Consider the following 12,265-nt stretch of genomic DNA (forward strand, 5'->3'; position numbering starts at 1 on the left):
ACCTACCCCCTTTGCTCTGCTTGGCCAGTGTGTGTTTGTTCTGCCTCTGGAATATTTCCTGGTTTTGATTGTTCTCACTACCTCTTTTGTAAGAGGTGGTTAAGCAGGTGAGCGTGCGCTGTGGAAAAGCACTGGGATAGAGTAGTGACCCAGTCGAAGTCACCATTCATAACCTTGACTATGGCAGTAGAGTCTGAAACTCGATACTTTTATGACTTCCCCTTGTGACCTTTCTGCATACTTGCTGAGTACTTACTATACACCAGGCACTGCTTATAGTATACTCTAATGGATTAGGTAATTGGATTATCTCATTCTCTTGAAGTATTATTTATTGATACCTTTATCTTCCTCCTGTTTTAGGATGTCAGCTATCTAAAGGTGGGGACCTTGTCTGTTGGCACTGTATCCCCAGCCTGTGGAAGATTGCCTTACATAGGAGAGGCACTTGGGAAACGGTTATTTAGGGAATGAATGGGTCCCAGAAGATTGTCATTTGGAAACAAATCCACATGCAAGGAAAGAAGAGTCTCTTTCCTCCCTATTCCAGATATGTTCCAGGAGAAATTAACCTTAAGTTAGTCTTTATCTTTAGTCTAAGAGGTGGCGCAGGCATTGGAATCTGATTTAGGATTTGCTCTAGTGGCCTTGGGTACAGATGCAGGTCCTGAAAATCTGGGAGAGAGGTTCTTGGGTGGCACCTTAATGAGAACAAGTCTTTCTAAAGCCTTAAGTTTGGCGATTGGCCTGGTAGGAAATACAGGGCCTTCTGAGTTTTATGTTCTTTGTGCGCACGTTGTCGACGTGTGTATGTGAACCTTTGATTATTATGGACTCAGCCGGCAGTAACCATGGTGAGTAGACCTATCACACAGCATTTTTCTGAGTCAGTTTAAAATGCTGACAATTAAATATACCGTACTCTTTTAAGCGATCCATCAGTCTCCCTTGTTGTCATGGTGACTGGAGTATATTTAGAAATGTGACAAGTACACTGAGTTCAATTGCACTTTTGCCAAAACATAGTTTTGCAGCTAAAATTGAATTTCCTGATTGAAGATCCAAGTGCTGTTAAGGGGGCATGATCGTTTCTATACATTATTCTGGAAGCATAACTTACATCATTCTATTAAATCAGCAGTTGAAGTCTTATCAGGCTAGTAAGATATTGACACTAGAAGTGGTTATACTTAGAGTTAATGAAATAAAGTGAAAAAAAGACATCTTTTTTTTTCCCTTAAAAGTGAAATTTGGGCCTCATCGATATAACTAGTTTGATGATTAGTACCTTTAAATATTTATAAAAATTTGGAGGTAAGTGTGCCTTTGTCTGTTCCTCCAGATTATATTTTTTATTTAAAGAAACTTATCAAGACTTCCCTGGTAGTCCAGTGGTTAAGACTCCATGCGCTTCCGCTGCAGGGGGCATGGGTTCCATCCCTGGTCCAGGAACTGAGATCCTGCATGCCGTGCCATGCGGTCAAAAAAAAAACAAAAAAAAAGAAAAAAAGAAAGAAACGTATCAAGGACCTCCTCTCTCCTACTTATAATCCATTCTTAGCAATATTAGGGCATCTTTTTTCACTTTTGGTCTGACCATGATTGACAAGCATCCTTATTTTTCCCCAACCTCATTCCTTTTGTGTTTCAAATGAAGTGGAGTAAAGAGATAAAATGAACACGACTTTTTGCTCCAACAAAGGAAAAGTCAAAGTTTTGTCTAATCGGGAACTTGGTTTGAATCCTCACTCCCCTCTTGTCCTTTGTCCTGTCACCACAGTGCTGAGAATGATGCTGAGTATGAACTGCTTGCTCGTTTGACCACAGAAAGTTTAGGCAATTATGCAGCGGCTGGGTCATTATTACAACCCTGATTTCATTCCTGGTCACAGACAGATTCTTGTTCTTTTTTTTTTTTAAAAAAAAACATAATGACATTTTATTTATTTATTTTCTTATTTACTTACTTATATCTATCTATCTATTTATTTACTGGCCTCGTTGCGGCTTTCAGGATAGCAGTTCCCCGACCAAGGATTGAATCCGGGCCATGGCAGTGAAAGCCTGGAATCCTAACCACTAGGCCACCAGGGAACTCCCCAGATTCTTGTTCTTGAAGTGAGAAACAAGAGCTCCTGGATAATTTTGCTTCTATGTTTCCATGGAGCTGAATGCTTTGGTAACTGGGTTTGAGTTTTAAGCCCCTGATAATATGTATGTTAAACTGTTTTTATTTCTTTCATGTTCATGGCAAACAGTCTGTTTTGGTAAGGGACATCCTAGTTATAATAACAGTTGGTACGATTTACTGAGTTTTTACTATAGGCCAGGTGCTGTGTATACTAAGCTTTTCAGTGGATCATTTCACTGGAGCGACACAGTAATCTTGAGTGGGTCCTAATGCTTTTTTACATTAAAGAAACAAGTTTAGAGAGGTTTTGTATCTTGACCAAGAGCATCCCTTAAGTAGTAATGGAGTCTGGATTCTGGTCCGCGTGCTGTATTAACCAGAGGCTGCCCCACGGAAGGCACCCAGTGAATGTCTGTTGACTAACCAAAGGACTACTCCATGGTGAAGCCATACAGATGTTTCAGTGTTCCTAAATGCTCACTAACATTGCAGCTGCGTTAAGGTAAACAGGTAGCAGGATCTGAACACAGAACTGAGGCCACTCTGTATCTTCCCTAAAGGTTTAGAACCAAAGAAGATTAGTACGAGGTGGGAAGGGAGCAGACATAAATCCCATCTAGTCCAGTGGTTTGGTCTCAGGACCTATTTACACTCTTAAAAATGAGTTTTTGTTTATGTGAGTGATAGCTAATGCTATTCATTATCTTAGAAATTAAACAAAAATAAAACCAATATTTTAATAAAAATATTTGTATGAGAATAAGTACATTTTCCAAAATAAAGAAATTAGTGAAAAAAGTGGCAACTGGATTCTTACCTCTGCGTTGTATTTTTTTGCAACATGTATTTTGATTAAAATTTATGAAGAAAATCCAGAAAGGATTTACAGAAAGGATTGGAAAAGGAAGTAAAAAAGAGGTAATTGTGGATTTTCTTCTTTGATAATACACCAAAATTTGACAAGTGGTAGTTTCTTAAAGTTTAGTTGCAATGTGAAGTCTGAACTCATATCAATAAATCTTTTTCTTTTTATAATCCATTATATTAAAATCCACTGGTCTAATTTTTACTTTGAATTGATTTTCACCTTTGATTGTGTAACATCATTCACTGGTTATTTGGTTCACGGAGTTATGCATATCTTCCAAATGTTGACATGTTTTATTCTTTAGCATTTAAAAAAACAATTACATTCATTAATATCACCACTGATTTCATCAAAAAAGTATTTTAAGTATTAGGAAGATGTCAAGTGCATAATAGTAGATGCAAGGTTTTAAAAATTCTAATTTTCACTTTAACATTTGAGTTTTATCAACGACAATAAATCCTGTTAGTTGTTTTTCTTGAAATGATAGGTTCTTTTGGTTTATTTTTGAGAAAATGTATGATATGACCAAGTCAGAATGACCACAGTTTGTCCGTCATTCTTTCAAATAAAAACGGTGTTTCATGCAAAGAGCTGTTAGTTCATCTCTCAATATAAACAATCACACATGTGTGTTTCTTGGAGGCAACCATTATAGTTTGGGATTCAGCAGAAGTGCTTTGTGAATACTTCCAACTATCTCACACAGAATATTAAAAAGATGTATCAGTCTTACGAAGAAGATGTGAAAACCTCAGGACCGAGATTTAATAAAATTAAGGATTTTTAATGCGTTAAGGACAGTCTTAAGTGAAACAGTCCCCCTGAACCCCCCCTTTACTGTGGGTGCTTGGTGGTGAAAAGTACAATGACTATCAGTACATCTGGTGCCGCTTCCTTAATTCATGTTAAAACTCCAGCCATTTTTACCCACTTATTGCTTTTGCACCATTGGTGTAAATTCCACGCAGTGAAAAAGATTCATAACGTCTTAGTATTATGAACTTACACTTTCCTGAAAAGGTCTAGAGGACCTACGAGTTTATGGATCACACACTGAGAGTCACTGATCTAATCCAGTCTTTGCATTTTATGACAGAGGGGATCTGGAAAAGACCAACCCAAGACAGCCCCACCCGTTAGTGGTAGAACAGGGACAAGAACTCAGTTGTTAGTGCATTCCTCTTTCTTTTTTTCTTTTATTTTCCTGTTTCAGTTTCAGAAATTTCAAGGTAGATGTTCGTGACGTTCTTTTGTGAATATGGTGATGCCAAAGCATATAATTATTGAACATATTTAGGAAGATTTCTATATTTTTTGCATATTAAACCCTTTGCATATTTTCCCTTCTCTGTACTCACCACTTCACCACTGCTCTCTCTTCTGCTTTTCAATATTTCAGTAGTTACCACTGCTGCCTCTTTAAACAGCATGCTTTGTCTTTGCTGAGTGGAGAGAAGGTGAGGGAGCAGTTGACTGCTTATTCATTTTCTGGTTTAGAATTCCAGCTTTGTGGGGAGAGAAGAATCAGTGAGTTTGGGCTGAAGCAACGACTTCCTTCTTCACCTAGATTAGTTAAAAGTCACAGGAAAGGAAATTGTACACACAACCATTATCTTTCATATCACGACAAGTCTTCTCACCGGCCAGCCACCCTCGACCTTCAATTCTCTATTAAAGCTTGTTTTCTCTCTCCCCCTCTCTCCCTCTCTTCCTCTCTCCCTCTCTTCCTCTCTCCCTCTCCCTCTCTCTCCCCCTCTTTCCCTCTCTCTCTCTTTCCTTCTCCACTTCCCTGAAGGAGGGAGGTTGTCCAATAAAAATTACTCTTAATTTTGCTTTTGCTTATGTTAATGTTTCATGTGATGTCTTCTTCAATAAAAATTGGTCAGATTTTGAAATTGTAATGAAGGATGCTGAGAGAGGCAGTAGAACCAGACCTAGGCATTGCATTTTCTCTTTAATACCTTCCTCCTGTTTTAGAGTAGTTTTGAGGGAGGTTGGGGGTTGAAAGCAGTTGCAGTGTATGAAAATGAGTATGTCTGGCAAGCCGTAAAAGTAGGTTTGCAGACCCTCAAATGTATTGTTCTCTCATTTTCAAATAAGTTGGATGTTCTTTTGCAAGATGTCATTTTTTCCTATTTCTCATCCAACAATGATTGCTTTCCCTTACCTGTGGACTTTGTGAGCTAAACTTTGTTTTCTAACTTTCTGATTCTTCCCCCATGTCTGTTTTCATTACCCCAAAATGTGATCAGATTTGGCCTTTGGTCACCCCTGTGAATCAACTCTTCCCTAAACCTAGGCCTTTGGTAACTTCCTTTTCTTTCCACAAAACTGATGTTTCCGGTCCTTAGTTACTTGCAAACCATTAAGTCTTTTTTCTTTCTTTCTTAGACTTGTAGTTATGGTTTTTCCCAGCCATTTATTAGGCTCAGAAATTGCCTAGCAGTAGTTCTCACTCTTCACAATGTTTTCTGCTGTCTTGTCAGAACTGGAGCTTGGGTCTGTCCTATGCTTGGTGCATCATGGGAGCTCCATGGGTGTATTGAGTGGATGTTATTTTTATCTCTTCTTCAAAGGACATTCTTCAGATTTTTTTATTTTTTATTTTTTTTTTTGCGGTACGCGGGCCTCTCACTGTTGTGGCCTCTCTCGTTGTGGAGCACAGGCTCAGCGGCCATGGCTCACAGGCCCAGCCGCTCCGCGGCATGTGGGAACTTCCCGGACCGGGGCACGAACCTGTGTCCCCTGCATCGGCAGGTGGACTCTCAACCACTGCACCACCAGGGAAGCCCTGAGCTGTTGTTTATGTCTCAGTATTGGCCAGCTAAATCTCTGAAACACAGAGCTGCACTGGCCCCCTTCTCATGTCGAGTCCCTCCCACCAAATGTCATGCATTCCTTTCCTGGCAGATGGCCACTTAGCCTCTACTTGAACACTTGTAATTCTTTGGGGGCAATTGGTTCTGCTGCTGGACAGTTTCATGTTTCATGTTCTCCTTTGCATTGCTCTGAAACTGGATTTTCTATCATTTCAACCCTAATAGTTCCAGCATTGTAGATTATTCAGGAGTATAATATGACTTATACAGGACACATCCTCAGATACCTCAAGATAGCTTTGATTCCCCAACCATCTTCATTCCTCCTTCAGGCTTCTTCTTGCTACTTATGTCCCAGGATGCTCATATTCTTTATGCCTTCCCTATTTCATACCACTTTCTAGAGTTCCATCTTGCCATCCAACTCTAAATGCCCCTTTCAAACTGACTTCTTTTCTTTGTTATTATACTGAGAACAGTATGAGTTTGGGGGCCTAAAAGCTGGGATATGAATTTTAGTACCATAACTTACTAGGTGTGTGAACTTGCTCAGATGACTTACTCTTTCTAAGCATTCCTTTACTCAGATGCAAGAGGGAAATATAATGACTTATAAGCATATTTTTAAGGATTAAAATATGTGAAGGGCTTAGCTCAGTTATAGAAACATAGCATGTAATAGATATTACTTTTGACTTGATCAATTTTTTAAAAAATCTTTAATTTTTTTATTGAAGTAGAGTTGATTTACAATATCATATTAGTTTCAGGTGTATAGCACAGTGATTCAGTTTTATATATATATATAGTTTTATATATTTATATATATATGTGTGTGTGTGTATACACACACACACACACACACACACACACACACACACACACACACACACACACACACACACACTGTTCTGTCTTTGATTTTTTTTTCTCCCACATATGACCTGGTTTTTAGTATTCATTATTTCAAGAATCTCTCCTTCCTCTTTCCATTGTTCCTTGTTTGGATTTTATTTATACCTATAATTTTAAAAGAAATTTTCATTATCTCTAGATTATTTTCCCTCTCTATTTTTAAATTTTATATCATTTAACATGGTTTTCTTGACAAGTATTGTTTTCCTCTACATGAATTTTCTCAACTCCTGCCTACATTTCTGTTCATATGTTCAGCCTTTATTATTCTTCCTGTGAAGAACATTTCTTCACCCCTCTACTGGGTTAATGATGGCTGGGCCACTGCAGGTTACTTAACTTTTCACTGAACCACTTACTTAGTAGTTTTTAGAATCATTTAGTTGAACAATATGCTTTTTAAATTAACTGTTCAGTTAATTTCAATTCAACCGACATTTCCTAAGTACTTGTTATATGACATGTATTGATCTAAATGCTATAGGAATTACATAGAACACTTTTATCATTTGTTCATGCAGTCATTCAGTAAACATTTTCTTGAGTACCTGCTAAGGACCAGATTCTGGATTTGGGGTTTGGTTTCAAGAAATTGAATTGGACAAGGTTTCTCCTTCAATACATAGAATCAAGGAAAAGTTATAAAACAGTGTGGTAATTTTAGTGATCTAGATATGAAACTAGGCATTATGGTCATCTTTGGAGAGACTGCTTCACCAAACCCCTTTGGGTCAGGAAAAGCTTCATAGCAGGAGATACGCTTAAAGGCTGAGTAGGGGCTTAGAGTCCACTGGAAAGATAAGACCCATATACTAGGGGTTAGTTATGTTTGGTTATAAAGCCAACTTCTAAGTTCTATGTGTTATCATTGACTTCCCCACCCCTGCTGCCCAGAATTGCATACATGCAACATTTGCCTTTTTTTCTGGTTAGTTTAGGGGCCTTAGAACTAGTGTTTGGGACCTAATTACTGCATGAATGCGTATTTCTGTATTCCAAAGTAGGAATAATAACATAAATACATAAAAATAATCTCATGGTGGTAGGACACATTACAAAGTCTTTCCCCATCCATCATCTCATCTCACCTGTTCTTATAGAACAGGTTAGTGCCTGTGGGTTTCCTTAGTGAGTATCTTAAGCATTGTTACAGATAGATATTAGCACAAGAATTAGCGCTGAATGATTATGTATGGAGGATTTACAAATAATTTTCTCTCTTTATTTCAAAGTGATCATTCTGTATTGTCTGATTTTATTTAGCTCACAGACCAGCTCTGCCCATAACCAGGTATCTAAGGAAGAGTCCCTTCTCTACTCTGTGTCTCACATTTGCCACTTGTCAAATAGGAATATTGCTACTACTGTAGCAATATTGTAATATTACACTATTGTAATACTAACAGTAATACCAGTTTCACCTCATTGGCTTGAGGTGAAGAATAAAATCATTAATCCATGTGAAGACACAATATATATAACTGATCACAGCTGAAAATACAAAATGTATCTTTTGAGTGACCAGATTGTTGGCTACTTTGTCAAGGTCAATTCAGCTTAATTAAATAATTTTCACTTGTTTCTTAAACTTTCTGAGGTAGCTTTGTCTTACTTTCTTCTGTTTACCCAATAGTGACTGCTGGCAAGTGCTATATGTTCAGTAAACACTTGTAGATTGCATTTTTTAAAGTATCGATCTTCTGAAGTCCAGTGCTGGAAATTTGTGAGCTACTTATATTTCTGCTTAGCATTCCTAAAGCCTCTGATTTAATTTCTAGATTATAAGTTCCATTGATAGAACCCTTATAAATATCACATGAAGAAGATGAGCATTACCTTTAGGCCATGCAATTTACTTTTTAAAAATATGATTAATTTCAACACAATCAGCCAGGATGTCAGAAGATCTCAGTGCCTTTGATAGATGCTGACAGGTGAGGAAATTAAAATCAGGGAGGGAAGCAATTAAATACTGGCAAACATTACTTTAATGAGACAACCAAATTGTTCATAAGCCATGGAGTACGTTGTATTCTTGATAAATGTCTTAGGGTATCAGGTGAGCGTGCATTTAAAAATGTTCTTCATACGGGATTTGATGATGGGAATGAAGGACATTCCATGTCTGTCATCTAAAGCCTTTGGCCTAATCTCACATTTCAATTGCTTTTGGGGTCAGACTTCCTAATAATCATGTTTAAGATTATGACATTGTTTAAGTTATAAGTAATCCTCTCACCACCACCTTTACCAATCCACAAAACTTACCAAAATGCACAAAGTCTAGACAAAATAATTCTTGGCCTTTTCACAGTGGTTTAGGGACAACCATGGTCAAGACCCATGGAAAGAGAAGTAGAAAAATGTATATTTAATACAACTTCTGATTTAAAAGACTTGGGAATTGTAGTGCTAAAACCAGAACCCAGGTCCTCAATCCCCATTCCAGTGTTCTTTTTAAGATAACCCCCCTTGTTCAGAAAGAAAATCTGGGACCACAAGACTGAAGACTTACTTGTTTATTGGCTTAGAGGAAGTTTTTACAAAGCTCTGTCAACTGCTCATTTGTACTATAGCACTTGTAAAGTATCAAGTATTAAGGGGCATCTATACATTGACCTTAGTGATTCTCATGCCATTTGGTTGGAATTTTTGTTCGTAATGTCAGGATCATCATCTAGAGTTATGTTGCCTAAAAAATGTTCTGGGGTGCAGTGGTCAATCCAGATGTTACCATGGTTTGTGAAAAACCTGTCGAAACAGGTCTCTCTGCTCTCTTCATTTCTCATGTCCTCCCATTCCTCTCTTCTTTTTTCCTTATTCCCCATCATTTTTCTTTCCTCCCTCCCTCCCTCCCTCCCTCCCTCCTTCCCTCCCTCCCTCCCTCCCTCCCTCCCTCCTTCCCTCCCTCCCTCCCTCCCTCCCTCCCTCCCTCTCTCTCTCTCTCTCTCTCTCTCTCTCTCTCTCTCTCTCTTCCTTTGGCTCCATTGTTCTCTCCTATTTTCCCCCAAATACAGTAGAAATGATGAATTATTTTATACTAGTCCCAGCTAGGTTTGGTGAGTTTTGCTTTTGCACTGATTCTAATTAATAAGTTGAAATTTTGTAAGTTAGAGGTTGATCATCCTGATTTCTTTATTTTTGGTTGAAATTGCTTCTGGAGATGAGAACAGTTTTCTTGGGAGAGGATGGGTGATTTGATAGAGGATGCAGACCTGCCAGGTTCTGGGCCAGCAGTCATAAAATCTACAGAGGCAGCCAAAGATAACTGACTTTATTACCAAGACGCTAGAGTGGGATTTGTTATTTGTCCCAGATGTCTTTATGGGTCTAGTGGAGAACTCCACTGCATTGGGAAATACTCGAGTTACTGAGGACACGTGCCACTCAAACCGTGTGAGAAGAGGACGGTGAACTTCTTAGATAGAAGGTTTCAGCTTTTCTGCGGTGTGAGATGAAACTTAGTGATGGAGACCCCTTTACGAAAATTCAGTGGTACAGCCTTCTGTTGTTTCTGTGGCTTGTGTTTCAATAGCTTGCTCACGGATGTCGCATCTCTGAAACTTCACTGGGGAGAGCTGAGAAAGTGTTCATGGTAACCCTGCATCGAACCGTCTTTTGCCTCAGCTTAGTAATGTGTCACCTTCTGGTTAGACCACAGATGTGAAGTCTCTCTCCTTTCACTTGCCAGTGAAGCAGGACTCAATACTAAATGTGCTTTGGTGCCTTGACAATGGACTTTTATTGGGTATATACTCATTTTACCTTTCCTTCCAAATAGAGCGCCCCCAAATGGAAGCCTACATCGTGTAGTAGAAGAGTCCTTACTTGTTTGGGGATCAAGATACAAGGTTAAACTTTTATCTGTTCCATGTTAACCACGTGATTTTTGAAGTTTGGTTTCCTGATTGGTGGAATTGGGGTAGTAAGGTTTCATTGGGGTTATGTCGAGGATGATTTGAGAAAACATGGTCATGAAATATTTTTCAAACTATAAAGCATAATGCTAAAGATGATTAATGTTTTGATATTGGTGGCATATGATAAGAGTTTCTTGCAGAGTATCCTATCAACCATGCTCTATTCATATCATCTGATTTGAGCCCTGTATGAAAATGGGATATATTCATAAAACTTCTCAGAGGTCTTTACTTCTCAGTAAATCTATCCTTATGTTAAAACAAATCCCCTTGTTCTTGCACTCCTGTTGGAAGCTCCATCTCTCTGAACCTAAAGCACGATACAGGCACAAACTTTAGAATGATCTGTGATAAACCTTCAGGCCATTCACCTAAAGCAGTTTTTTTTGCTTTTTGGGGTTGAGGGGACACGTGATTCTTAACTTTTGAGGTTTTGTCATTTGGAACAAAAGTTCTTTGTGCTGCTGTTAGGTGAGACCATGTTAAGATTGATCTAGATAAATATTGTGGTATTTTAAAACTAGGGTCACAAATCAAGCAAATACCCAACCCAGAGATATCCTCTAGCCTTGTGTGCTTAGAGCATCATTCTTTGATCATATGAGTGTGGGCTCATAGGAAGAAATGTTACCGTTTTTTATACCACCGCTGTCCATGCCTATAAATATGAAATAATGTAGGAGAATCTTCCACAAAAAGTTTAACTCATCTTTGGCTATGAAGTAGGTATTATGTGCCACATTTACGTGTAAGGAAATTGACATTTGGGGCTTAAGTAACTTGCCTAAGACCATTGGTAAGAGGAAGACAGGTCTGACTGGCTCTAAATCCCATGTGTTTTTGCTACTTCTTCACATCAATCAAATAGCTGGTTTTATTTCATTATTCCCTCTTCCACTAAGTCTAGTGGATCTAGTCAGTGAGTTGTCTGTCCTTGTGTTTTCCCACCTAATATCCTAGGTATAAAGGAAAGACCACTGGACGAACAGGCAGAGCTCAGAGGGTTCAGACTCTCACTCTGCCATGTACTGTACTATGTAGTCTTGGACAATTTACCTACTTTTTCTGAACTTCAGTTTTCACATCTGTAAAATCAAGACAGTAATACCCATTTCCCATGACATTTGTGAAGTTAATCGAGAGATGTTAGTTCCCTTCTCATCCTCCTTTTCACTCTGTGAGCTTCTGTTTCCTCACCTAAGAAGTGGGTAGAATAATCTCTTCCTGCTTCTTCACCAGGTTGTCATGGGGTGAAATGAGATAATGAATGTGAAAGTGTTTTGCAAACAAGAAACTGTGGTATAGATAGAAGAGTTTATGATTGTTAATGAATAAATAAGAGCTTGGAACCTAAGAGTAACCTTTACCTGTTTCATTTACAGACACTAGCATTGCAGTTTGCTGAACCTTGTGTCCACTGATCATTCCAAGAGCTAGCTGTCCAAGGTAAGAGAAGCTTGGCATCATCAAGTTTATGAAATGCTGGTAGGCATCTTAGCCAGTAAAGTTTAAGGTAGATTTCACTCCCAACAGAAGAAATAGTAAGGTATTTCATGAGGATCAAAACCTGAAAAATGGCCAAGACAGTGAACTTTGCCCGTTTTATGTC

At 38.5% G+C, this 12,265-nt stretch overlaps 1 protein-coding gene across 4 annotated transcripts in view; it reads left to right on the forward strand.

Annotated features, from left to right (window-relative positions):
- LPP (LIM domain containing preferred translocation partner in lipoma) overlaps nucleotides 1-12,265 on the forward strand; it is a 694,580-nt gene that overhangs the window by 168,032 nt on the left and 514,283 nt on the right. For all 4 annotated transcript variants that reach the window (XM_049710229.1, XM_049710230.1, XM_004278484.3 and 1 more), the window contains one exon: nucleotides 12,039-12,102. The gene's annotated coding sequence lies outside the window, so the exon portion shown is untranslated. The remainder of the gene's footprint in view (nucleotides 1-12,038; nucleotides 12,103-12,265) is intronic.

This window comes from Orcinus orca, chromosome 5 (assembly GCF_937001465.1).
Source record: "Orcinus orca chromosome 5, mOrcOrc1.1, whole genome shotgun sequence".
Taxonomy (NCBI): Eukaryota; Metazoa; Chordata; class Mammalia; order Artiodactyla; family Delphinidae; genus Orcinus; species Orcinus orca.